Raw genomic sequence first — 27,532 nt, forward strand, 5'->3', positions numbered from 1 at the left:
AATGTATTTTTGATTTTAGTTTGTTCTGTGGGATGCTCGATGAGCAGATCTAGGGTTTCATGAGATGTATCACAAGCTTTATCTGGCAAGGGATCCACAGATTTGAACAAGGGATCCGTTTGATGTTCTGATAAGTTGCAATGAGTGTTATATATCTTACCATGTTCTTTTGTGATTCTTACTTTTCAGGTGAAGCGGTTGACGGATGTTCGAAGGACGAAATCTGAGGTTTACGAAGGATTTTCGCATGTGTTTTGTGATGAATCGACTCAGGTATGTCACTCGCAACTCGCAAGGAAACCTTTTTTTAGGATCTGAATTTAATTAGTTATACCTTTGGTTAACGACTGTCACGTTCACTATTATTACAGAACAAGCTCACTCCGATCTTCTGGCTGCCGGAGAAAGTGTATCTGCTTGGAGAGTCTCGGAATTGGCTTTGGCGACGCTGAACGCTGCTTCATTCGAATCGATGGGGGCTTCATATGCAGAATGTTCCCTCACTTAGTGGTCTCATGCTCACTCAAGCAGAGGTAAAGTAAAGTTTATCATCATTCATCAATTTTCTTTTCTTTTTTTTTATAAGCTAACTATCATCACCAAAAATACAAATTCAAATATCACAAAACTTTCAACCTAATTTGAAATAAGCGCATCTACTAACAAATCTACATCAAGATTAAAGATAAGAATCACAAAAGAACATGGTAAGATATATAACACTCATTGCAACTTATCAGAACATCAAACGGATCCCTTGTTCAAATCTGTGGATCCCTTGCCAAATAAAGGTTTTTATATTTGCAACTTGACAAAATGTGATTTATATTAAATTTATTTTAAGTTAATAGTGTACTGGTTATAACTAATATCAAATCTTTACTAATACTTGATTTCTTTTTATGATGGTTGACTTTGCGAGAACTAACGGAGCATTAGTGTCAAGAATGGGCTGAGATTCGAATTCAGTCGGTTTTTCGCTCTTTTTTGGTAATTTCTAAGCCTTGAATATTAATTTTTAACATGCTATGCTACTGAGAGAATATAAACTTGACTATATTTTGTGTTTTATGATGTGTTTTGTTATTTTTATGCTTTTTGTTTTTTAACTGATCTTAACCCATTTGACTTATGCTACAGACAAAAAGGGATCAAGATCGGGACCGTCCATTTGACTTCACACGGATCACCATATGCTTTCTCTCTCAATGCTCACACATCTCACAAAAAGGGATGCCAAAAGCAGGGAAGTACAATCTACAGGAAAAAGCAACACTTTACTTTTGTGTGAAAGACAGCTTGCTTGCTGCAGTCTCTATAATATATCAACACTCTTCCATACACTGTTTGAAAGACAGCACTGCTAGCTTCAGTCTCTATAAATAATCCAGAGATATCTACACTCTACTCACACTTTACAAACTCTCAACTACACTCAACTGAAATTGTAAGTTTATCTCAGTTGAATAATCCTACTTTCAAAACATCAACTTAACAACTTCTATTTACTTCGATTTCAGAATATATCAACTCTTTGCATTCGGAGGGTATGATGCATAAGCTGAGCCTGTGAGGGTATGATGCATAAGCTGAGCCTGTGAGGCTATGATGCATAAGCTGAGCCTGTCGTCTCTATGATGCATAAGCTGAGCTTGTGTTCTTAATATGTCTGAACTGAAACTGTTAAGGCTATGATGCATAAGCTAAGCCTGTGAGGTTACATATGTGTTTCTTGTGCTTAAAACAGCTGTACATCATGCTTTAAAGGTTGTTTAAGTTTAGTGGAAAAATACTCTTGTACATCATGCTTTAAAGCGGGGTTACATAACACAATAGACTGTGATGATGATTGTATTTTGAGGGTACATAGAAGATCCGAGTAGCATCTTGGCGGGGCAATATCCAGGTTGCATAGTTCTCACTTTGCAACCGTGTGTTGCAGCCATGGCTTTACCCGTAGTTGTGTTCATCTCTCAATTACATGTCTGAGTCTTCCAGTTGTAAAAGTATTATCACAGATTCACAGATCTAAAAGTACATGTCTTATCCGTGTGATAAAGTTAAAAAAATGGTAATTGAACAAGGTGTTGAAAAAACACTTAATGCACAATGTACAACTATTAAGGCACAAGAAAACACAAACCCTTTTACCCTTTACAAGGGTATACATCTGCCGTCCAATTGTTAAACTTTCTCACACGGATCAAGATCGGGACCGTCCATTTGACTTCACACGGATCACCATATGCTTTCTCTCTCAATGCTCACACATCTCACAAAACAACATCAGATCTTCTCTCTCTCTGGCAAGGGATCCGTTTTATCTGGCAAGGGATCCACATATTTGAACAAGGGATCCGTTTGATGTTCTGATAAGTTGCTTTATCTTTAATCTTGATGTAGATTTGTTAGTAGATATCTTACCATGTTCTTTTGTGATTCTTACTTTTCAGGTGAAGCGGTTGACGGATGTTCGAAGGACGAAATCTGAGGTTTACGAAGGATTTTCTCATGTGTTTTGTGATGAATCGACTCAGGTTAGGTTCTAAATGTTGATTTATCTTTAATCTTGATGTAGATTTGTTAGTAGATGCGGTTATTTCAAATTAGGTTGAAAGTTTTGTGATATTTGAATTTGTATTTTTTGTGATGATAGTTAGCTTAATTTCAGATATGACATAGTGAAAGGATAAATTGTTTTTGTAGTTTTGATTTTACTTTGTTCTGTTATATTTTGATCTTTTCCTTCATTTTTGGGACTGATAAGTGTCATGGTTGTGTGATAATTATGATATTTAGGTCATGCTTTAAAGGTTGTTTAAGTTTAGTGGAAAAATACTCTTGTACATCATGCTTTAAAGCGAGGTTACATAACACAATAGACTGTGATGATGATTGTATTTTGAGGGTACATAGAAGATCCGAGTAGCATCTTGGCGGGGCAATATCCAGGTTGCATAGTTCTCACTTTGCAACCGTGTGTTGCAGCCATGGCTTTACCCGTAGTTGTGTTCATCTCTCAATTACATGTCTGAGTCTTCCAGTTGAGTGTAGTTGAGAGTTTGTAAAGTGTGAGTAGAGTGTAGATATCCCTGAATTATTTATAGAGACTGAAGCAAGCATGCTGTCTTTCAAGCATGCTGTCTTTCAAACAGTGTATGGAAGAGTGTTGATATATTATAGAGACTGCAGCAAGCAAGCTGTCTTTCACACAAAAGTGAAGTGTTGCTTTTTCCTGTAGATTGTACTTCCCTGCTTTTGGCATCCCTTTTTGTGAGATGTGATGTTGTTTTGTGAGATGTGTGAGCATTGAGAGAAAGCTGAACTGAAAGTGTTTGAGGCTGACCTTGTGTTCTTAATCTGTCTGAACTAAAAGTGTTTTGAGGCTGTGATGCAAAAACTGAGCCTGTGTAATCTATCTGAACTGAAAGTGTTTTGAGGCTGTGATGCAAAAACTGAGCCTGTGTAATCTATCCAACAACTCAAGCAAATGTTTTCTTTGCATTTTAGGGGGAACATGGGTGCTTCTCTCCCAGGGCATACAAAACATAGGTTATTGGCGGCAGCTCGCCATATTTAACATATAAAAAAACTTTATATGTTAAATTTGGCGGACTGCCGCCAATAACCTGTGTCTTGTATGCCCTGTGGAGAGATCCACCGATTCGAGGCAAACGGCTCACTTATAAAAAGAGTTAATGCCTGATTTGCCAAATGATATCCTTAATAAACATATGTGAAGGACAAGATGGTAATTGAACAAGGTGTTGAAAAAACACTTAATGCACAATGTACAACTCTTAAGGAACAAGAAAACACAAACCCTTTTACCCTTTACAAGGTTATACATCTTCCGTCCAAATGTTCTTAATCTGTCTGAACTGAAAGTGTTTGAGGCTGTGATGCGAAAGCTGAGCTTGTGTTCTTAATCTGTCTGAACTAAAAGTGTTGAGTCTATGATGCATAAGCTGACCTTGTGTTCTTAATCTGTCTGAACTAAAAGTGTTTTGAGGCTGTGATGCAAAAACTGAGCCTGTGTAATCTATCTGAACTGAAAGTGTTTTGAGGCTGTGATGCAAAAACTGAGCCTGTGTAATCTATCCAACAACTCAAGCAAATGTTTTCTTTGCATTTTAGGGGGAACATGGGTGCTTCTCTCCACAGGGCATACAAAACACAGGTTATTGGCGGCAACCCGCCATATTTAACATATAAAAAAACTTTATATGTTAAATTTGGCGGGCTTCCGCCAACAACCTGTGTCTTGTATGCCCTGTGGAGAGAAGCACCCATCTTCCCCCTAAAAAACATAGAAAACATTTGCTTGAGTTGTTGGACCGAGCGAACCTTGCATAATGCGTCAAGGGAAACTATTGGTCGAGCGAGACATTTGTTCAGGTATCCTTATTTCATGATAAAATGATTATGAATAGCTGTGCATAAACTAATCGCAAGTTTGTTTGGTATATGCAGGGTAATAGGGAACAGCAGTGTTCAGCACTGTGTCATTCTTGCTTGGTGCCATCACCTCAGTTGTCTCTGGCTTACCATCCGTGTACTTTACTAAAATTTGATCGGTGCAGTGAGCATGCGAGCGCAACAAGTGCAGCCGCAGCGGCGCGGTGAGGGCAGCCGCAACGAGCGCAGCGGCATGGCTAATAAAAAAATAAAAAAACTGCCACCTCTAAGTAGATATGTATCAGAATGTACAAATTCATATTTATTGTTTTGTTTATGCGTTTAATCGTTTGATTAACGACTCGATTGATTTGTTTGTAACCATTTGTCTGTAAACGAACTTATTTATCTTACTTTAATTTTTGTATTAAGCATCATCTATCGCGCCTTTGCTGACTGACTTTTATAGATCACTACTTTAGGGAGAATGAACAATTATCCAAATATGGAGATACTAAATCTGCTCGAGGTATGATGCTGGTTGAACTTAAGAAACTAATTGAAGGAAATCCTTTATTTTGTGACAAATTTCAGTTCCAAACCTTAGGAATTCAAGATTAAGGACTCTTACAAACCTAAGACTGTTTGGGAAATTTTTGACTATGTTTTGTACATCTTACAATATAGTAGTTAATGTTAGTTATTTGTGAATTTGTATCACAATTTGAACCAACAAAAGCCTAGGTAGTCCTTCTATTTCAGGTAATATAACTAGAATCAAACAATTTTCTTTGTTTTCTCCTGAGTCGCACAATAACCACCAAACGCCATCACGAAACCACCAATCGCCGCAAATCGCTGATTCTCGCCGCTGAAGAAGGCCTCAACCGACCATCACATTCTGCTACACTACCACCATCGTCGTCACAAGCCACATTGGAAACTACATCCCCGTAGATAGCCCTAAACTCACCAACCTAAGTGATACCACTCCCGCCGCATCGCGCGGGTAAGTGACTAGTATATATATATATATATATATATATATATATGGGAGGGTTCAAATGAGAAGAAATTCTTTGTAAGAAGAAAAAAGAAGAAACACCAATAGGAATGCTTCATTAGACTTCATTTAATATTTGTACTTAATGTAACTATAAGGGTATATTTGTAAATTTACATACATCATTAATTGGTAGTTTCATCTTTAATAACTAACTATATTAAATTTGTAACTTATTTTTAAGATATATATTTTTCACAAAAAATAAAAATAAAAATTCATTTATAGTGTAGGATAAATACGAGGCGTGTAGGATAAATTATGAGTTGTGTAGGATAAATTTCAATATGTGTAGGATAAATTTCGAAATGTGTAGGATAACTTTTGATGTGTGTAGGCAAAAATATTTAGTGTGGAGGATTGTAGTCTTAATGACTAATTAATTAGTCAAATATAATAATAAATGAGATGAGAAAAAAACTATTTAATGTTTTACAATTGTACCCTTTTATTCTTTTTCTTCTCAATAAAAATTTCTTCTCAAATGAACCCTCCCCATATATATATATATGAATTAAAGTGAGACGTATAAAATGAACTTAAAAAAATAAAACGAAGAGATCGATATCATTTAGTGATTCGAATGGATACAAAGACCACTTACAGCTCTAATAAATATTAACATAATATCTCCTCATGTGTTCTTTAATAACAACACATTATGTGTGTTATGAACTTTTGCTCTTTACAAATCAGAAGATGCTTAATTGCTTATTGTCTTGCTTTAAAACTAAAACTAATATACATTCTGTGACAACCGGCAAAAATAATGGTAATTCTGTACAACTTAACAGCTTAATTATACATTTAATTGTGTTCGTTACGACTTAATTAATGCATGATTAGGTCGAGTAAAGTCTAGCAATCATAGGACATGGTTAAATGTGTCAAGTAATATCGTTACAATCGCTTCGTCGTGAGAAAACTACAAACTATGTCCAAATATGTTGGTAAAATGTTGAAAACACTATTCACTGGAACACACTATTCATGCCAGCTAGTTCTGAAAATTTTCCGAACGTGCAACTAACGACATGAAAGCATATTATAGTTGGAATACAAATAAGAACCCCTAATTAGGGGCACCAAATGTTAAAACACATAAACTTTCTAGAAAAAGCACATAAATATAAAGTGTCGGATCCGCGCCAAACTAAACTGTAATAAAAATAAATTGTCCGCAACATTAAAATTCAGCATTTTAATGTCCATAGAAATTGTAAGTAATATTTTGCACCCTAAATAAGCTTGCGGATATCAATGGGATATTCGAAACACAAGCTACCGGTACTACGTCGCTACTTGCACATCTTGTTCAGTTTCGAGCCAGTTTCGAGCCGACGAGCTAATAAATGGTATTTCTATCACCCTAATGCCTAAACGAACCACCCAGTGAACTAGTTAACCATATTTCGGCATCGAAAATGCCTTGAATAAACGCCATAGCATCGATGGTAAATTTAAACCATAGCTCCCGATATTATATTACAACTTTCGTATATCACCCGATATCGAACCGACGAGCAAACCAGTGGCAATTTTTTGTGACAACCCGTGATTTCAAAAGTCTTTCCTTGTACTATGGCAAACCCTTGGGTTGTGTTTTGATATGACCAGTGTGTACGCTATCTAAATAATGAATGTATTTGATATAACCAGTATGTCCGTATAAATTCCGTTGCATGTAACTCTTGGGCCGCACACCTTTGTTCCATCCGCTCTCGGCCCACATGAAACCCAAGCTTGGGCCTGACCCTTCATAACAGCGCATACAACCTAGAGTTGGTGTATGGCTTCCATTATCTATTATACAAAACAACATTTGCAAACCAAACCCTACTCTCCTCTCCCATAATATCCGAGGGCAGCCCCTCCTATACGATCGAAGCTTTCTCTCGTCCCTAAGACCCTTCTCAACATCTTGTAATCTGGTCAGTGTGTTCTTATGTGTTAATTCAATTCCTTGTCGGGTTGTGTGATTGTGTTTCGATTGTTTTGGGTTTGCATGAATCATCATGATAATTTCACTATTAGAAATTGATAGATAGCATGATTGAAATAGATAACTGTTATGCATGAGAATTGAATTATAGCAACGTAGGGTGTTGTGAATATAATGACTAATTGATGATGATCATGAACTAGGATTTCACAATGATTGATGTTTGATTGTAACGGATTAAAGGTAATTTGTTAATGGTTGGGTGTGTATATTAATGTTTGCCATTGTGCGATGATGATGATGATGATGATGATTGTGTTAATTATTGTTGTTAATCATAGAAGGTGCGATTAGACTTTGTATAATCTTAAGGATGTGTAACTGTTTTGATCCATGATTGGGGTGGGATGAATAGGAAATTGTGTTTGCTAAAATTAAGGGAAACAGTTGACTGGTCCAACCACATGAGTTGGTCGCGCAACAAAACTGGGATCACACAAGTGTGTGTGATCGCACAAGTGCACCCAATCGCACAACATAACTGGGCCACACCTAAACCTGGGCCTGATCGCACAAACAGCTGGGCTTCACAAGCTGTTTGGGCCGCAGATAAGGATCCAATGGCACAAGTGCGGCTGATTGCACAAGTGCGGCTGGTCGAACAAGAGGAGGTCGATTGCACAAATCCTTTGTGCCTTATCTTACGTGAGCCTGTTATACCAAATGGGCCGCACAGGGTTAGAATTGGATTACGTGTTATGGGATTTCACCGTAGGGAGGGTGCGATTGGAATACTGTTGTCACACCCCGACCACGTAAAACAACAAAACGTGGCGGAAACGTCGGGGAGTGTTGTAACAGAATCATTGTTTCACAACCATGGATTTAAACAGTTTCGTTTTATTGAATTAAATGTATTACATTACATTGGAATTAGAAATAAAACATGAAGAAATAGACTTCCATTGTTATTAAGTTACTAAGGCCTCGTCCATTCCTATGTGAGCATACAGCAATATCCTCATCAAATATCATCAACTACTGTACCTGAAACACATGTGAAAATACGTCAGCATAAAAATGCCGGCGAGTACATAGGTTTTATGTGAGTGTCAGATTCATGGCTCGTTTTACATGTTGCAATACTTATTTAAAAACCTTATTTTGAAAAGTATAGCATTGCGACATAATTAACCAACTCAAATCAAGTTGATTATAATTTATAAATTCTCGTAGCCATGATTCTTAACTACAAAAATATTTATTTAATTAAACCCAGATTGTAAATCATTTTTGAAATAAATCTCAAGTGGTATATATATATTGATAGAAAGACCTTGTATTATGACTTTGTTTTGATAACATTTGCCCAAGTGATCTAGATAGCGCAACGATATATAATGTGTTAAAAGCACTTATATATAGGGAGTACCAGCGGTGTATCCACCATGCTTTTAATACATTACACCCGCCCCGTTACCTAATCACTTCCCTTAATCCCAATGGTTCAAACAGTTACAAATGGTTCACATAAATCAAAAGGTTACAAATGGTTCACATAAATCAATCAGCTTCAGATGGTTCAAAATGTATAAAACAATGTGTCCATATACTGGATAAGCGTATGCAAAAAATGAACAAATATAGCGTGAGATGTAATGTAAAACAATGTACTAAGTATGCTCAGTTAATATACAAAGCATAAAATGTAATGTAAAACAATGTGCTAGCATGCTCAGTCAACATACATAGCAGAAATGTAATGTAAATTAATGTACTAAGTATGCACTGAATGGACATACATAGCATAAAACATAATGAAATCATGTACTAATAGTGTACTAATGAACATAGCAAGTATATGTTATGAAAACATGGAAAGCACGAGAGTAACAAGTAGGCACATGTGTTTCACCCCAAAATGTTTGGAAAACAGTAAAAGAGGGGTCTATGTACTCACTTGAGGGTGCTTAGAAGTCTTGAAAAACAACCAAGCAAAGCTAGAGGGATCACGGAATCAAACAACACCTAATATAGGTAACTATGTAAATAACCGAACCTAAATCGGGAGATCAGATAGAATGAGGTTTTGTAAACCTAATGAGTATAGAAACTCATGTAATATGATTTAACAAAGCCTACATTCAAAAAGGCTATCCTAAGTGCTTACGACCCATTACGACTCGTTTAGGTAGCTTACGCTACTTTAACGCGTCGTTCACGTAAAATGCGTTTGGACCGCCTAACTAGCCCTATGACAAGTATTATATGCCTTAACATGTCTAATAATGTTGCCTAATCAGTTTAGATGTCAAAAATTATGTTACATATGCTTAAAATGAATTTATGCGTAAAAAGGGTATTTTGGTCATTTACCTAAGGCATATAAACTACCTATCATACAACTACTTAAACGAAGTAACCATAAGGTATAACCTCGGAAGGTTATTCCCTATACAACTATGGTCACCTAATGTGTTTGGTTGGATCCTAATAATCGACCAAACGGGTCGGGTTTGAAAGTATAAGCGATTGTTTAGATCGCTTACCTTACGACCCTATATAAGCACAAATCTAAAAGTGACGAGTTAAACATGTTAAAAATATGTTTAACGAGGTTTGAAAACAAGTTTGATATTAAGACAAAGGGTCTTGATACCCAAAAGTAGTTTGGTTACAAAATACGCAAGAATACGCATTTTGGCCGAAACTACGACTCGTCACTAAGCCTAGATAACGTGGTAATCAGTAGGTATAGTCACTAGGGACTATAACCATCGTGATTAAGCTTACGTTATGAAGTTCAAACGAACATCGCATTGACCGTAAACTGGTCAATGTAGAAAGTCAAACGCAGTTTGACTTTTAAGGTAAAAACGCATAAAAGAACGAAAGAGAACTTACAAAAGGTCCACAAGAGATTTGATTTCCAAGTATTCTCAGGTATGAAGTGATAAAACACCCCAACTTAGAGAAATCTCAGAATCAAATGTGGGTTTTGAATGAAAGGGTGAGGGGTATTTATAGGAAAACGAGAACCGTTAGGATCGTTTCTTGAAAACCGAACTTAAATCTGGACCGTACACATGCACCCATGGTTTTGCAAAACCATGGGCACCTAAAAATGGCCCCTAGGAAGTTAGAATACCATTTGCAAGTGAGAAATTCAGGTAGAACAGTTGGAAACAGACTGGAACAAGATTCTGTGTGATTTTGGTGATCCTACACACCCCGCGTAAGCCTCAGGTAACGGCTACGCGGCCTTCCTGGGTTCTGCAGATCAGCAACAGCTTTACATAATTGCAGTTTCAGTCCCTACAGTTGATTTAGGACCATTTTGACCCATTCAAGGCCCGTTAAGCCAACTTTAAGGTCCTATAATGATACCTAAACATAGTGGACATGAAACATGCTCAAAAATATGTCGGATGTCGGTTCGTTTGGTCATACGATCGCGATATTCGCTTAATTACGACGAAATGCGCACGAATGTGAAAAACGATCCAAACTACGTGATGAATGGATTTTTCTTATGCCAAACACTAAAATAAAATATTGTAATGCTTAAATAAATTTTTGGATGTCCGGGTGTATTCAGAACGTAAGTTATGCGCGAAAATGCAAACTTATGCACTTTTTGAAGCTTTTAGTCCCTGAATGGCTAAAAAGTTTATTTTAGCACACTGAACCCCTCAAAAGCCTATTTCTAAGCTATTTAAAGGATATGTAGGGTATGTTTAGCTTATGATCATGTTCTGGAATGTTCGTTGTAGTACAAATCGGCAAACTTTTGCAGTTTGTCGAATTTAGTCCCTGTAAGCGAATAAACTTGATTTCGGCATACCAAACCATCCAAAACTTATTTCTAAGTTATTTAAAGGTTATTTAAGGTATGTTAAGCCTATGTCACTGTTCCAGAGTGTTTTTTGCATTAAACTTGTTATATTTACGCATCAGATTGCGTATAACCTTCAAGAAAGCAGTTTAAAGCCCGAAATCGAACAAGAATTGATATGTGCAAACGATACACATATTTTTACAATTTCCAGGTATAAAACACAATATTTCATTGATTTGGTATTTGTTTGATGGCCGTGGAGGCACAGGTGTCACAGTCTCCCCTACTTCAGGAAATTTCATCCCGAAATTTATTTTAGAGGAAACTTGTGAGGGCTTGAAACATGAAGTTGAAAAGATCAAATGACACTGGTTAGGGTTCTGAACTTCTAGTAGCTTTAATAACATCATGTTTGCAATGTAAGAGGGACACTTATATACAAGTATATGAAGTGCCTATTGGTGCGTCCACCGTACCTCCATTACATTGTTCATGTTTCGTTATTGTTGCCACTATTGGTTCTTACACATGATAAATCTTACTGTGGTTTCCGGGCACTGAATTTCATAATTATGTATGCATCCATAATTATGTAATTCCTTGCATAGTCCGCACAGTTGATCTTATACTGTGTAGGGGAAGAAAATCAAACGAATAATCCTTTGGTGATTTTGTGACAACCGTCACTTTTCTGTACATTCCGTACACTCAATAAACAGTAATAGGTGCTTTAATGAACGTACATGATCTAGTTTACAAGACAAATAAGTTTCTGAATTCCATGCAAGTGAATTCATGCACGTTTTATACTACAAAATATTGCTTTATGCATAAACGAGAGTGTTGCGTCATAAATTAGTAAACTCACCGGTAGGACACACTGTATCAACAAAACTGCAGAAAGCAGTCAGATGTTAGAATTGAGGCTTAGGCGTGGTTCCAACAACAAGAATACATTAAAACCCAAGAATACATACAAGGGCTTACATATATACCATCCGGAAGCTAAAATATGCACTAAAAAGCACCTGAAACGCACTTTAAGTGAAGAATTTATTTACATTCAGCTATAATCAGTCTTATGACAATGAAATATTATGCAGAAATGATGATTTATCATCCAGAATACTTCCCTAAGTGTCGGGAAATGCAAGTGTCACAAAAGATACTTGAAAGACACTAAACGGTGCAATTTAGCACTTTAACGAACCGGTATCCAACCAAACAACCAGACATTACCCGGAACACCAAAAATATTACTAGAAGCATTGTTTTAATGTTTCTAAACTAGTTATGATCACCAAACACCATACTACATCATAAAACACTTAAACACTTAAAATCCCTAAACATATCACTTAATATGTAACTAGATTAAGTAACTAAGAATCAAGGTCCAACTAGACCCCCCCCCCCCTCTTTGATGGCCGGTTAGGGGACATAGTTCCCACTTTTTATTTCTTTGCTATATTTTATTAGATCTTTTTGGGGAATATACCCACACAAGATACCATTTGCCATCCTTAATGTGGAAGTTGTTTATAAAAAAACCACAAGTTCTTGGTCATTACATTCTAGCATATGAGAACTCCCAAACCACTCTTCTTCCTCCTCTAACTTACGGCCCAAACACCCCTCCTCAACCTCATCATTTTCAACCAATTCCCAAGTGTTCTAAGGTGGTTCTAAGGTGTCTCGAGCCTATTTAGGAAGGTTGCAAGCAACGGATCTTGAAGGACCTTCTTAGTTCGCTATTAACCATCACTTTTCTTCACATGAACTCTCATAGCTTTGAGCTAGTGGTAAGAACTTAGATCCGTTCATTTTTCATGTTATTAGAGTGGTTAATAGTTGTTTGATGATGAAAATCCATGAACACTAAAGAACCATGAACAAAGTCTTGCATGTAAACTAACTTGTAATGAAATATTGATGAAACATAATGAAGTGATGATAAACTGAAGTTGTCTTGATTATGTTACTGATTACTTGCTGATCTACTTGTAATATTGATGTTTAATGTTGTTGTGGTCACTAAACAAGTTAACGGAATCAATCGAACACGAGTTAGAAAGCTAAAAAGCTGAAACAATAGGCTGTTTGGTGATTACAGCCAACTTCAGTTGGCTGTAATAGAACCGTAACTTAACGAAAAATGTATTTTCTGAAGCCTAGATTTATATATTATGAAATACGGTTCTAATGGCACTGAATCATAATTTTTGGACTTCGTTTACTATTTTTAAAGACCCGATTTGTAACAGCAGCTAAAGCTGAGTTTTTACAGCAGTAAATGGGTGTTATATTTTTAATCATAACTTGAAACCTGAGTAGAACTAGGTCATGAAATTGGTACTGTAGATGGACACTAATGTCGTAGTAATTGTCCCACTGGAATTTTGTCAATCCGACTTACAATGAATTTTTAATGAATTATTCCGTGGACTGCAGTCAGAAAGTAATGAATCTGATTGCAGTTCGGAAAATGATTTTTTATAAAATATTGGCAAAGAACTGGATGCCGATATTTTTACACAATAATATTTGGATCGTTTAAGATATTCTGTAAAAATTTGGAAATTTTTGGAATAAGTAACTATTTTATTAAAATTCTCGAAAACAGTCCAGTTTTGGATATTTAAGTTGAAATGACATAAGTTATAATTTGCGTGTCTAAATGTCGAGTATGTTATCTGAGGAAAAATATATATATTTGTTGATTACTAAACTTTGTGCTAAACGTATGTGGTATGTATAATACGTGCTAGTATATTAGGACTTGCAAATACACATACAACATATTTAGACAAAATACATAATTTGGGTGCAAGGTGCAAAATACAAGATACTTATGTTTTTGAGAAATAATATAAGTAAGATACATAGTTAAAAATATAAAATATTTTTAACACAAGAACATATGTACAAAAGATAGTGACTGTACTTTTGCGATACAAGTCTAGTGACTGTACTTTTGCGATACAAGTCTAGTGACTAACGTTAATAAAACACGTTTAGGTCACGACGCTAGCTAAGCAAATCCGGTGAAGTTTACGACGCAAGGAACGCAAAGTTGTGAGTTCATGCTCCCCCTTTTCTCTAACTGTTTTTGGTTTTATAACTCTCGAGGGTGAAATACATGTTACAAATATTACAATTTTTTTACAAGTGGTAAAAATACAAGAAGCACTCTTGGTGAGAACGAGTACCGAGTGCAATACGAATTGAGAATACAAAAATACGAGAAGCACACTTGCTGAGAACGAGAACCGAGTATGATGTGCTTTAAGAAATGCCTAGAAAATACTAGATCATATGAGTATAGACTAGATATTGAAATGCCATTAATACTTAATTAGGGACGAGGGTTAGATCTAACGGGTACGGCCGAACCCCACTCATGGTCAAAACTAGTACCTAGTAGTGCTTTTGTTACACCCTAACACGTTTAACCTTATATATGACGCAGCGGAAAAAGAGCTTTAAAATTTCTTTCCTTATTAACGACATTACTTATTTAAAAATTAACTTTAACATAACTCTTCCACATAAATCCATCAATCGACTTATTTACTAAGTAAAAACATAGCTTATGTTTACTACATTATATACATCAACGTTCCCGTACAATCTCACTAGTGACTCGATCCTCGATCTCTATCCCTTGATGATCCTCATGACTCGTGATTCGTACAACCTGCACTCACCACATACATTCATCACATTAGTATACAATACATAAACAAGACTCAATACATGTACACTTTCCATTCAGCTTTCTCTCTAACTTTAAGCATATCATTAGCGTATCCATTCCCTTGTGAGTCTTCAATAATGTGCCTGCATAAATCTTCGTTTTCCAGGTACATAATTAATATCATTAACACTTAACGTATCCAAAATCATACTTCATATACTCGTGCATACATCCATATCTCAATACATACATGCCTACACCCATACGTATCTTCATATATTCATAAATACACTTCTACATATGTACCTACACTTATACGTCTCTACCTTCATACCTACGATCACACGTACTCGCATACATACACAAATACACATTTGCATACATACATACATATCTACGCCTTCACATATATACATGCTATCATACGTATCTTCATATATACATAAATACGCTTCTACATACATAAAGGAAATTCTTTACTTAGAATCCCACATTTAGGTACCATATTACTACATATTCTTTAGGATCCCACCTTTAGGTACCATATTACTACATATTCTTTAGGATCCCACCTTTAGGTACCATATTACTACATATTCTTTAGGATCCCACCTTTAGGTACCATATTACTACATATTCTTTAGGATCCCACATTTAGGTACCCTACCCGTCGGCGACGCCCTCTAGTTTTTTGCAGTTTTCTGCAGGTTCGTTTCGTCGTCCGTACGCACTAAAACGCACGTAACTTTTGAACCGTTTACCCGTTTGACCTCCCGTTTCTTCCTACATGCTTGTAAATTCACATTCTATCATATGAACTTAAAATCCCACATCCGGATTAAGGAAATTCTTAACTTACACGCTATCGCCTTATTATTAATTTATGATTTATTCGACCCGTTCATGCCTTCATCCACAAAACTAGTTTGTTTGACCAAGACTTCTTATGAACCTAATAATGTCCACATTGTATATCATACAAGATTAAGTTATCGGATGCCTTGCATCCTCTTGACCCATTTTCGCTCAAGAGCTTATTTTGACCCGTTAAGGGTATTTGCGCATTTTAAGGTCTTTAGCTTACGACAACCATACTTCTCGCTTTCTTGCTTTTTCAAAACATTCATTTAATCAAATAGCTTGTTTGTAATTAACTTTTAAGACCATTTGCTCGTTTTACCCATCAAGGGCGTTTTTGTCAACTTTGCTCTATCCTTAACAACAAAGGACTCCATTGCATAAGTAACCAATCCTACTACTTAGCTACAGTTCTTAATCACATATACCTCGCTCGGAGATCCGTTTAATACTTCATCGGTCTCATACAATTCTTTCCTACTTGACCTCGATCATCATACTTAATTAAATTGCACATAACTTTCCATAAACAACTAAGAAGTGATTACAAAGAAATCACTTACCTCGTGCGTCCATGTTCATACTCGTTTCCTCGCCACTTTTGACCCGTTAGCCTTCCGTGCTTGATTCCGTCTCGACATGATTCCTATACTTCCATGTCATCGAAATCACATTCTTATTAGCATACATAATTGTACATGTTAACGATCATATCGATCGCATAATTCCTATTTGACTTTCATTAGTTACTTCTAGCAAGCATAATACATGTGACCAAATTCATATCATTTCAAACTCATGTAAACCATCATGTCATCGCATTAAACACACATTCGTCAAACGTGCTCCATATAACTTACCTTAATCTTACAATTAGGACAACCCGCCTAACCATCCTTCTTATACACGGTTGACTTTTAGAAGTCAACGGTTCATTTAGTTTAACTTTCGACTTATCATTATATACCCGCAACATCATAATCGACTATACGGACGACAATACATACATTTTATCATATGATTGGGGTGCGTACCATCTTTTAAGCATAACGTACAACTAATTCATGCACAATCTTCTAAATTCATACATAGTTCATCAAATCCTTCTACTAATCAACATGTGGTATTTAAAATTAAACATCATACATATTATCATCACATTTTGTCCACTTCATCTAACAACAATTCACCATTTCTTATCCAATTTCTTTAAACACTCACACGCATGTATGATTCCAAACATTGTTAACATAAGTAAATCATCAATTTACATTACATCATTTAAAACCCACTTCATAACTACTTATTAATCACTTACAAGTGATCTAATCTTAATTTCTTCATAATTTCATCATGCTTTTGATATGTGTACTACCTTGTAAGCATAGTGTACAACTAGTTCATGCATATCCTTCTAATCTCATGCATAATTCATCAATTTCTTCCTTCTAATCAACATGAATCATACATGCATAAACATCAAACATACTAGTATTACATTTCTTTCAATTCCCCTCATAAGAATCCATCTTACAAATCAAAATACATCAATTTTAAGCAAGAATTTAGACATAGATGATTTATCCATGTCATCATCTTCACCATAACAAACAGGTTTCACCCTTAAACATCAAATTAACCTAAACCATGCATAATCCATGTTCTATATGATGATTATAACACATACCAATGCTCAATTTCACTTGAACTCACGGATTAGAACATAACCCATTTTACACATGATCACCAATCTTAGATTTTCGACATACCTTATGATCCCCTCGTGTTGAAGATCATTAATCCATGCTCGGTTATGGATTTGAGCTTCATCTTGCCTTCCGATTTGAGCATAAAGATGGAACTAGGGTTTGAGGCTCCATGGGAGCCTCCTGCTCTCTCTCTCGAACACACGTATGTGTGTGTTTGTGTGTGTTAGATATTTTATAACTTAACTTTCATTTGTTCCATTTTAGCCCCTTGGTTTACTTTTAAAACATAACTGACATTACCTTTGTCATTTAAGACTTTTGACCATACCCTTAACTAGGTTAAATAGCCTAGTTATTTATTTCCTGACGTGTCACATAATAACATACAACAAACATTAACATTCAGATTTTGGGTCGTTACAAGTCTACCACCCTTAAACAAGGTTTCGTCCCCGAAACCTTTCTCACTTTCATCGAACACACATTATCTTTTCTTCCAGTCCATCCATACGACCACTAGCCCATACTTGCCTGATCATTCTTTCCTATTTCATTTGCATTTTCATTTACTTGACCTGTCAATAACTGGTCATTACACATACTCTTCCATCCTTTAATATGATCCATTCTTAATGGATCTAATTACTCCATCTCACCTCTAAAAATTTACATTCTCTACATACTCTGTATAACATTCAACTTTTGTTTTGTTACCACCACAAAACTTACTATTTCATAGTCACACCTACGTGCTTAACTCTAACGTTAATCTTACTCTACGTTTTCGACAGTTACGTATACCTTGCATACCTTTATATTATCTTTAAATCATTTCGTTCATTTTACATTACTATTACTTTCTCTTCATGCATTACTTAGTTCACGTATATAAATAGTTCATATCTCTCCAATCATGAGTTAAACATTTCACTAACCTCTTTTTCATTTCTTAAACCACGATCTGCAACCCAGATCGATCATCTTCTCCTCGAGTACTAACCGTTTAGGCCAACTTTCATTCCTTCGTGTAATGAGCTTCCGCTCGTGCACGTCCTTTCACCAATACGATTGGTTTCATCACATCACTAATCCAACATTATCACCAACAACATCAGCGGTTAGCATATATCATTCAATCATTCATTACACTAGGTGATTACCCATCTATAACTCTTCTACAATTTTCCTACGTACATGCTATAACACATTCCATACTTCATTCCTTACATACAATTCTTTTACTCTAGTTACTTATTTCGTCACCCTTGCGGTTTGACCCTTCAAGTCCCACTGACACCTCTTACTTATCATAGATGCATCGAGGTACACGTTCGTGCTTCTTTCCATTCATACTTACTTGAAAAGACATTCATTACATTATTCTGGTACTCGTGACCAAGCTTACCCTTCTTATTCATACTTAACTTATTGTCCGGGTGGTAGCTCGCCTTACATTATGACTCCCACGAGTCGATTACTAACACATCTAACTCATCCCGGTTTCAAAACTTCTTTCTTTCATTTTAAAATTAAAAATTTGGGTTTGCATGCCAATCCTAATCATTCTTTCATCCAGTTACCTTACACTTACTCACATGATTCGTTTGACACAACCACGGTCAAACTATTGACACATCGCGATGTGGGCTATTTTCATCATTTCTATATTTTAACTCGTCCTTCGGACGCAATCATAGCATCCATACCTTTCATTATTTCTATGTTTTGAATCCGTCTAGCGGTTTCGAACATTCTCTTCATGCATTTCATACCTTGAATCCGTCTCACGGATTTAAACATATCATTCATAACTTTCATTCCTTGAATCCATCTCCCGGATTCAGACATATTATTCATATCTTTCCTTCCTTGAATCCGTCTCATGGATTCAAATCATTTCATTCATACATTGCATTCATATCTTGTTGATCCGTACCTTCTTACGGATTCAACATTCTTCATCATTTTTTTTACCACTCATACTTTTCATTCCTACATAGTACTCTCAACTTCCCGAGAGTCTTAATTCCCATTTCCCCCACACGCCCGCCTGCTACCCAACTCTACCGGACATACCTGTAACAATTATCATAATCTCACGAACGTCATACGTTTCTCGTGTACTGGCCAGGTACGCAATCCACATAGTAGTTTCGTGCCTTCATGTAATTGTCACCTTATGTCCGTAGACTTAGGTTTCGGCGCGTGTATCACTTTCAGTACCTCATTACATACAATCCTTGTCTTTCATTTAAAACTTTTCCTTCCTTTAATGAACTTTACTATTGCTTACATCCTTACATTAAATTCACATACCTGGGTTCATTTGCCTACTTGTCTTATTACCTCTTTGCCTACCTTAGTATTCATTCTAGGCTGCATTCACGGATCATCCTCTTCCAACACTTATGCTTACCTTGCACATACAAAACCGTCAGTTTTGTTATACGTATACATAAATGCATACTTTCATCAACCCTTTACCTTTGGATCTTGATCGAGTCTTGGATTGTACGGATTTCTTATCTCAAGAGCACACAAGTTTGAGTTCAAGTACTTACCTTCTCGTACTTGATTCCCTCAAACCAGGGCTCTGATACCAACTTGTTACACCCTAACACGTTTAACCTTATATATGACGCAGCGGAAAAAGAGCTTTAAAATTTCTTTCCTTATTAACGACATTACTTATTTAAAAATTAACTTTAACATAACTCTTCCACATAAATCCATCAATCGACTTATTTACTAAGTAAAAACATAGCTTATGTTTACTACATTATATACATCAACGTTCCCGTACAATCTCACTAGTGACTCGATCCTCGATCTCTATCCCTTGATGATCCTCATGACTCGTGATTCGTACAACCTGCACTCACCACATACATTCATCACATTAGTATACAATACATAAACAAGACTCAATACATGTACACTTTCCATTCAGCTTTCTCTCTAACTTTAAGCATATCATTAGCGTATCCATTCCCTTGTGAGTCTTCAATAATGTGCCTGCATAAATCTTCGTTTTCCAGGTACATAATTAATATCATTAACACTTAACGTATCCAAAATCATACTTCATATACTCGTGCATACATCCATATCTCAATACATACATGCCTACACCCATACGTATCTTCATATATTCATAAATACACTTCTACATATGTACCTACACTTATACGTCTCTACCTTCATACCTACGATCACACGTACTCGCATACATACATAAATACACATTTGCATACATACATACATATCTACGCCTTCACATATATACATGCTATCATACGTATCTTCATATATACATAAATACGCTTCTACATACATAAAGGAAATTCTTTACTTAGAATCCCACATTTAGGTACCATATTACTACATATTCTTTAGGATCCCACCTTTAGGTACCATATTACTACATATTCTTTAGGATCCCACCTTTAGGTACCATATTACTACATATTCTTTAGGATCCCACCTTTAGGTACCATATTACTACATATTCTTTAGGATCCCACCTTTAGGTACCATATTACTACATATTCTTTAGGATCCCACCTTTAGGTACCATATTACTACATATTCTTTAGGATCCCACCTTTAGGTACCATATTACTGCATATTCTTTAGGATCCCACCTTTAGGTACCATATTACTACATATTCTTTAGGATCCCACCTTTAGGTACCATATTACTACATATTCTTTAGGATCCCACCTTTAGGTACCATATTACTACATAATCTTTAGGATCCCACCTTTAGGTACCATATTACTACATATTCTTTAGGATCCCACATTTAGGTACCCTACCCGTCGGCGACGCCCTCTAGTTTTTTGCAGTTTTCTGCAGGTTCGTTTCGTCGTCCGTACGCACTAAAACGCACGTAACTTTTGAACCGTTTACCCGTTTGACCTCCCGTTTCTTCCTACATGCTTGTAAATTCACATTCTATCATATGAACTTAAAATCCCACATCCGGATTAAGGAAATTCTTAACTTACACGCTATCGCCTTATTATTAATTTATGATTTATTCGACCCGTTCATGCCTTCATCCACAAAACTAGTTTGTTTGACCAAGACTTCTTATGAACCTAATAATGTCCACATTGTATATCATACAAGATTAAGTTATCGGATGCCTTGCATCCTCTTGACCCATTTTCGCTCAAGAGCTTATTTTGACCCGTTAAGGGTATTTGCGCATTTTAAGGTCTTTAGCTTACGACAACCATACTTCTCGCTTTCTTGCTTTTTCAAAACATTCATTTAATCAAATAGCTTGTTTGTAATTAACTTTTAAGACCATTTGCTCGTTTTACCCATCAAGGGCGTTTTTGTCAACTTTGCTCTATCCTTAACAACAAAGGACTCCCTTGCATAAGTAACCAATCCTACTACTTAGCTACAGTTCTTAATCACATATACCTCGCTCGGAGATCCGTTTAATACTTCATCGGTCTCATACAATTCTTTCCTACTTGACCTCGATCATCATACTTAATTAAATTGCACATAACTTTCCATAAACAACTAAGAAGTGATTACAAAGAAATCACTTACCTCGTGCGTCCATGTTCATACTCGTTTCCTCGCCACTTTTGACCCGTTAGCCTTCCGTGCTTGATTCCGTCTCGACATGATTCCTATACTTCCATGTCATCGAAATCACATTCTTATTAGCATACATAATTGTACATGTTAACGATCATATCGATCGCATAATTCCTATTTGACTTTCATTAGTTACTTCTAGCAAGCATAATACATGTGACCAAATTCATATCATTTCAAACTCATGTAAACCATCATGTCATCGCATTAAACACACATTCGTCAAACGTGCTCCATATAACTTACCTTAATCTTACAATTAGGACAACCCGCCTAACCATCCTTCTTATACACGGTTGACTTTTAGAAGTCAACGGTTCATTTAGTTTAACTTTCGACTTATCATTATATACCCGCAACATCATAATCGACTATACGGACGACAATACATACATTTTATCATATGATTGGGGTGCGTACCATCTTTTAAGCATAACGTACAACTAATTCATGCACAATCTTCTAAATTCATACATAGTTCATCAAATCCTTCTACTAATCAACATGTGGTATTTAAAATTAAACATCATACATATTATCATCACATTTTGTCCACTTCATCTAACAACAATTCACCATTTCTTATCCAATTTCTTTAAACACTCACACGCATGTATGATTCCAAACATTGTTAACATAAGTAAATCATCAATTTACATTACATCATTTAAAACCCACTTCATAACTACTTATTAATCACTTACAAGTGATCTAATCTTAATTTCTTCATAATTTCATCATGCTTTTGATATGTGTACTACCTTGTAAGCATAGTGTACAACTAGTTCATGCATATCCTTCTAATCTCATGCATAATTCATCAATTTCTTCCTTCTAATCAACATGAATCATACATGCATAAACATCAAACATACTAGTATCACATTTCTTTCAATTCCCCTCATAAGAATCCATCTTACAAATCAAAATACATCAATTTTAAGCAAGAATTTAGACATAGATGATTTATCCATGTCATCATCTTCACCATAACAAACGGGTTTCACCCTTAAACATCAAATTAACCTAAACCATGCATAATCCATGTTCTATATGATGATTATAACACATACCAATGCTCAATTTCACTTGAACTCACGGATTAGAACATAACCCATTTTACACATGATCACCAATCTTAGATTTTCGACATACCTTATGATCCCCTCGTGTTGAAGATCATTAATCCATGCTCGGTTATGGATTTGAGCTTCATCTTGCCTTCCGATTTGAGCATAAAGATGGAACTAGGGTTTGAGGCTCCATGGGAGCCTCCTGCTCTCTCTCTCGAACACACGTATGTGTGTGTTTGTGTGTGTTAGATATTTTATAACTTAACTTTCATTTGTTCCATTTTAGCCCCTTGGTTTACTTTTAAAACATAACTGACATTACCTTTGTCATTTAAGACTTTTGACCATACCCTTAACTAGGTTAAATAGCCTAGTTATTTATTTCCTGACGTGTCACATAATAACATACAACAAACATTAACATTCAGATTTTGGGTCGTTACAGCTTTGGAGTCCCAGTCGAGGTCAATCGACACAGTCGAGGTCAATCGACACAGTCGAGGTCAATCGATACAGTCGAGGGAAATCGACACAGTCGAGGGTAATCGACACGGTAAAGGAGCCAACACTAATGCTCCATATGTTCTCACATGTCTTAAAGGAGCCAACACTTATGCTCCATAAGTCCTCACATGCCTTAAAAGGAGCCAACACTAATGCTCCATATGTCCTCACATGCCTTAATGTCTTTGTACAAACATTCAATTAGTACATGGTGTACACAAGAAAACTTGATTTATACAAGAATACTTTATTTATACAAGATACATACCATGTTTTCATACACGGTATGCAAAACGCATGAACTCGCTCAACTTTATGTTGATGTTTTCCAAAATTACATGTATTTCAGGTGACAGGATGGATCTTGGGCGCAAGTGTCGTAACTAGAAGTAGACTACAAACTTAGATGTCATCCACTTTTGTTGAATTGTAACCTAGATGAAGGTTTTGTTTTAAAACTTAAGTAATTAAGTGTTGTGATACTCAAGATTTTCTGAATGGATGAACATCGTTTTAATCATGTAGTTGTTTATTATGATTGAATGCAATGATAACAAACTAGTCACACATCATACGCTTCCGCAAAAGACAGGGTGTGACAGTTTGGTATCAGAGCTTCGATTGTAGTGAACTAGGATTCTTTCTCGAGTCTAGACTACAATCACTAGAGTTCTCTCACGAAAACGTTTTACAAAAAGGTTTTCATTGCATTCACGTAAGTGCCAAGATCCACGAGTCGAACACTTTTCAAAGAAAAGACAAGGCAAGGACATCAGTGAGGAATACCTTTAAGATAAGGTGCCGACCAAGGCATAGTCTACACGAGTTAGACTTGCCAAAGACAAAATGACCCCCCCCCCCCCCAAAACGAGAGTTATACGTAATATAATACATTAAATTGCTTGATTATGCTATGTAGCATATGTGTTATTGATATACATACATACAAATAAGTGTACGGAATGATTATTGACGTGAATAAGATACTTTCGACTCCGACTCCTATTACCATACGTAACTCGCACGATGAAGCTACCGACCTCGCATCCTTTGCAAAGCTTATGGCTGGGAGTGATTACCAAACAAGATTCTGAGCTTACTTCCGTAGGAGATGGCTGCTCATCCCTCTCAAACGTGAAGATGCCAGACTACGGTGATGATGACGAGGCAAAGGCGGCAACCTTGAACGAACTCTTAATCAACGGGACGAGATCCCTGCGGCTTATGTGAATCAAGATTGACGACATACTTGACCAGAAAAGGGAGATGAAGTATTCATCACGAAGGTGCCCCTCCAACTACTAGGAATTCTCTCTATTCCTATCCCATCTAATCGTCGTGCCTATACGCGCGTAACGATAACAAATGCTAGCGCATGGACCACCGCAATGGTCCTTTCCATGACAAAGGTATAAGGACAGTAGTGTCCCCTCCTAGATCGATCATCTGCTTGGACGAGAGAAAATTGGGGTAACTGTGCAAGACAATTTATTATTACGGGGGCCCACGTAATAACGACTTGCAGTGCACAGAAATCCTGGTGGACTCTGCGGGTCGAGCTATTGAAAACCACACAAAATTAATCTACATGTGTCCTCACCTTCATCTGGTAGAACAATACGTAGATCAGTGCATTAGCACGTTGGAAAGTAGGAAACCTGTCTTGCCTACTCTGTGTCTACCTGTGTACGAGACGTTTGAGAAACGATATTTAAGTAAGAGAAGAGGAATGACATTCAGAGAGGTTTAGCGACGTTACACTCTCTATCACCTCTACACGAACAACCCTATCTCAGGGAAAATATATACAACAATAAAGCTAATATAGCAGGAAATAACTGAAACCTAAATGACCGAGGCGATGTAACCTCGAGTTCATTTTATTACAAACAATAAGCCAAGTTGGCAAGCCTATGTGAAGGTTTAATAATTGTTTCCCCGCTCATACATTGAGTATATATATATATATATATACATGTGAAATTGGGTGATTACATGATGGCTTATGGTGCTATGTACCTCATAGACACCTGGAATGTTGTCTAACCTACTTCATACCGTTTTGGCAGAAGAGAATGCCGCCCAGGCGAGACACAAACACTAGTACGCTACCAAGAACAGATGCCGAGCTGCAAGAACGCATCTCACAGGCAATTGCATGACATGAAGCCCTCCGCTCTAAGCACAGCAATGGCACTACTGGAAATAACTCTCCAACTGGTTCCACCTATAAACAATTCCTGGACTGCAAGCCACTGAATTTTGATGGCACAGGAGGTGCCGTTGCATTTGTACGTTGGACAGAAAAGACTGACTCCATTCTAAGAATGAGTAACTGTTTGCCCCAACAGAGTGTTACCTATATCTCAGGGTTATTCCTAGATGGCGCACTCTCCTAGTGGAACCTTCAGGTTCAAACCCTTGGTGCAGATGCTGCTTATCACTGAGCTGGGATGAGCTCAAGGAAATGATGGAAAAGAAATACTGTTCTAGGGCTGAAATCCAGAAGCTTGAGGTGGAGTTCTGGAATTTGAAAATGGGCGGACCGAAGATTCCTGAATACGTCCAGCGATTTCACGACTTGTCTAGAGTCGTCCCCTACTTAGTCAAACCGGAATTCAAAAGGATTGAATGATTCATTTGGGGACTTGCACCCCAGATCAGGGGCATGGTTACTACCTCAAAACCCTCAACCATTGCAGAGGCTATCGAAATGAGTGTCACTCTTACTGAAGAGGCTCTACGTGCGGGAAAATTTTCGAAATCTGAGGGTAACAAGAAAGAGACTCATGTGGAGTCATCAGGCAACAAGAAGAGGAAGTCCTCAAATCTAAAGATGAGCACCCAAGTCAGCTGTGGAAGCTCTAAAGCAAACAAAAGAAAGAAAGTGAACCCGCCGCATGACAGGAAAGCTTCTGGAACCACTAATAAGGTTGGTGATAAGATTTACTCGGGAACTAAGCCGAGGTGCGGGGAATGCAATTTTCACCATGAAGGTCGATGTCGGAGGCCTAAGTGCGGAAAGTGTGGGAAAGAAGGGCACAGCAAGGACGCCTGTTGGGCGAAGGACCCAGATGGAAGAAATAAGAGAATACCCGGTTGCTACAAATGTGGTGAAGCAGGGCACTTTAGGAAAGATTGCCCAAAGAAGAAACAAGCAAGGAAGGGTTTTCACGATCAAAACTCGTGAAGCACGCCAGGATCCAGATGCGGTTACGGGTACGTCCCTATTAACCAACCTAATGCATCTACTTTTAATTAATACTGGCATCAACTTTAACCTTGCATGCTTAGAACTTAGGAAACTGCTTGGCCTAGTTTCGAGTAAAATAGACGTCGCGTACTCTTTAGAAATGGGCATATAGAAGGATAGTTTAAACAGTCGAAGCGATTAAGGATCATATTTAGGGACTCAGAGGGCCGGAACCTTCTGCTACCATTGACTCGTGAAGTCATAATATCATAGTCAGCATGGATCGGAAATCCAAGCATACAGCTGAAGTCGTTCAATACGAGAAAATCAGACGCATCCCTCTTGCGAATGATGAAGCCCAACTTTCCTGCAATAGGTGCAAGGATGCTAGACCCCACAAGGCGGCAGATCTACGATATCCCTTATTGGTCAAAGAGGCATAGAAACGCCTCCGAGTAGACTGCAGAGCCTGAGAAACATCCCCGTGACGGAAGAAGTCCCAGTAGCCTTTGCGGAAGACTTGCCAGGAACGCCCCTTCGTAGCGACGAGAGGAGTTTAGGATAAATCGCGTGCCAGGAACAGCACCAGTGCCGAATGACGCCATACCGACTAGCTTCGCCCGTAAAGCATGA

General features: G+C 37.0%; 2 long non-coding RNA genes across 2 annotated transcripts; both read left to right on the forward strand.

Moving 5' to 3' along the window:
• The first annotated feature begins 834 nt into the window (after positions 1 to 834).
• LOC118488082 lies at positions 835 to 1,592 on the forward strand. Its single transcript, XR_004883641.1, has 3 exons — positions 835 to 990; positions 1,141 to 1,447; positions 1,521 to 1,592. It is a non-coding gene; the product is annotated as an uncharacterized LOC118488082 (long non-coding RNA).
• A 2,745-nt stretch (positions 1,593 to 4,337) lies between these two features.
• LOC118488083 lies at positions 4,338 to 4,762 on the forward strand. The gene is made up of 2 exons (XR_004883642.1): positions 4,338 to 4,398; positions 4,474 to 4,762. It is a non-coding gene; the product is annotated as an uncharacterized LOC118488083 (long non-coding RNA).
• The last annotated feature ends 22,770 nt before the right edge of the window (positions 4,763 to 27,532 follow it).

Source organism: Helianthus annuus, chromosome 16 (genome assembly GCF_002127325.2).
Source record: "Helianthus annuus cultivar XRQ/B chromosome 16, HanXRQr2.0-SUNRISE, whole genome shotgun sequence".
Lineage (NCBI taxonomy): Eukaryota > Viridiplantae > Streptophyta > Magnoliopsida > Asterales > Asteraceae > Helianthus > Helianthus annuus.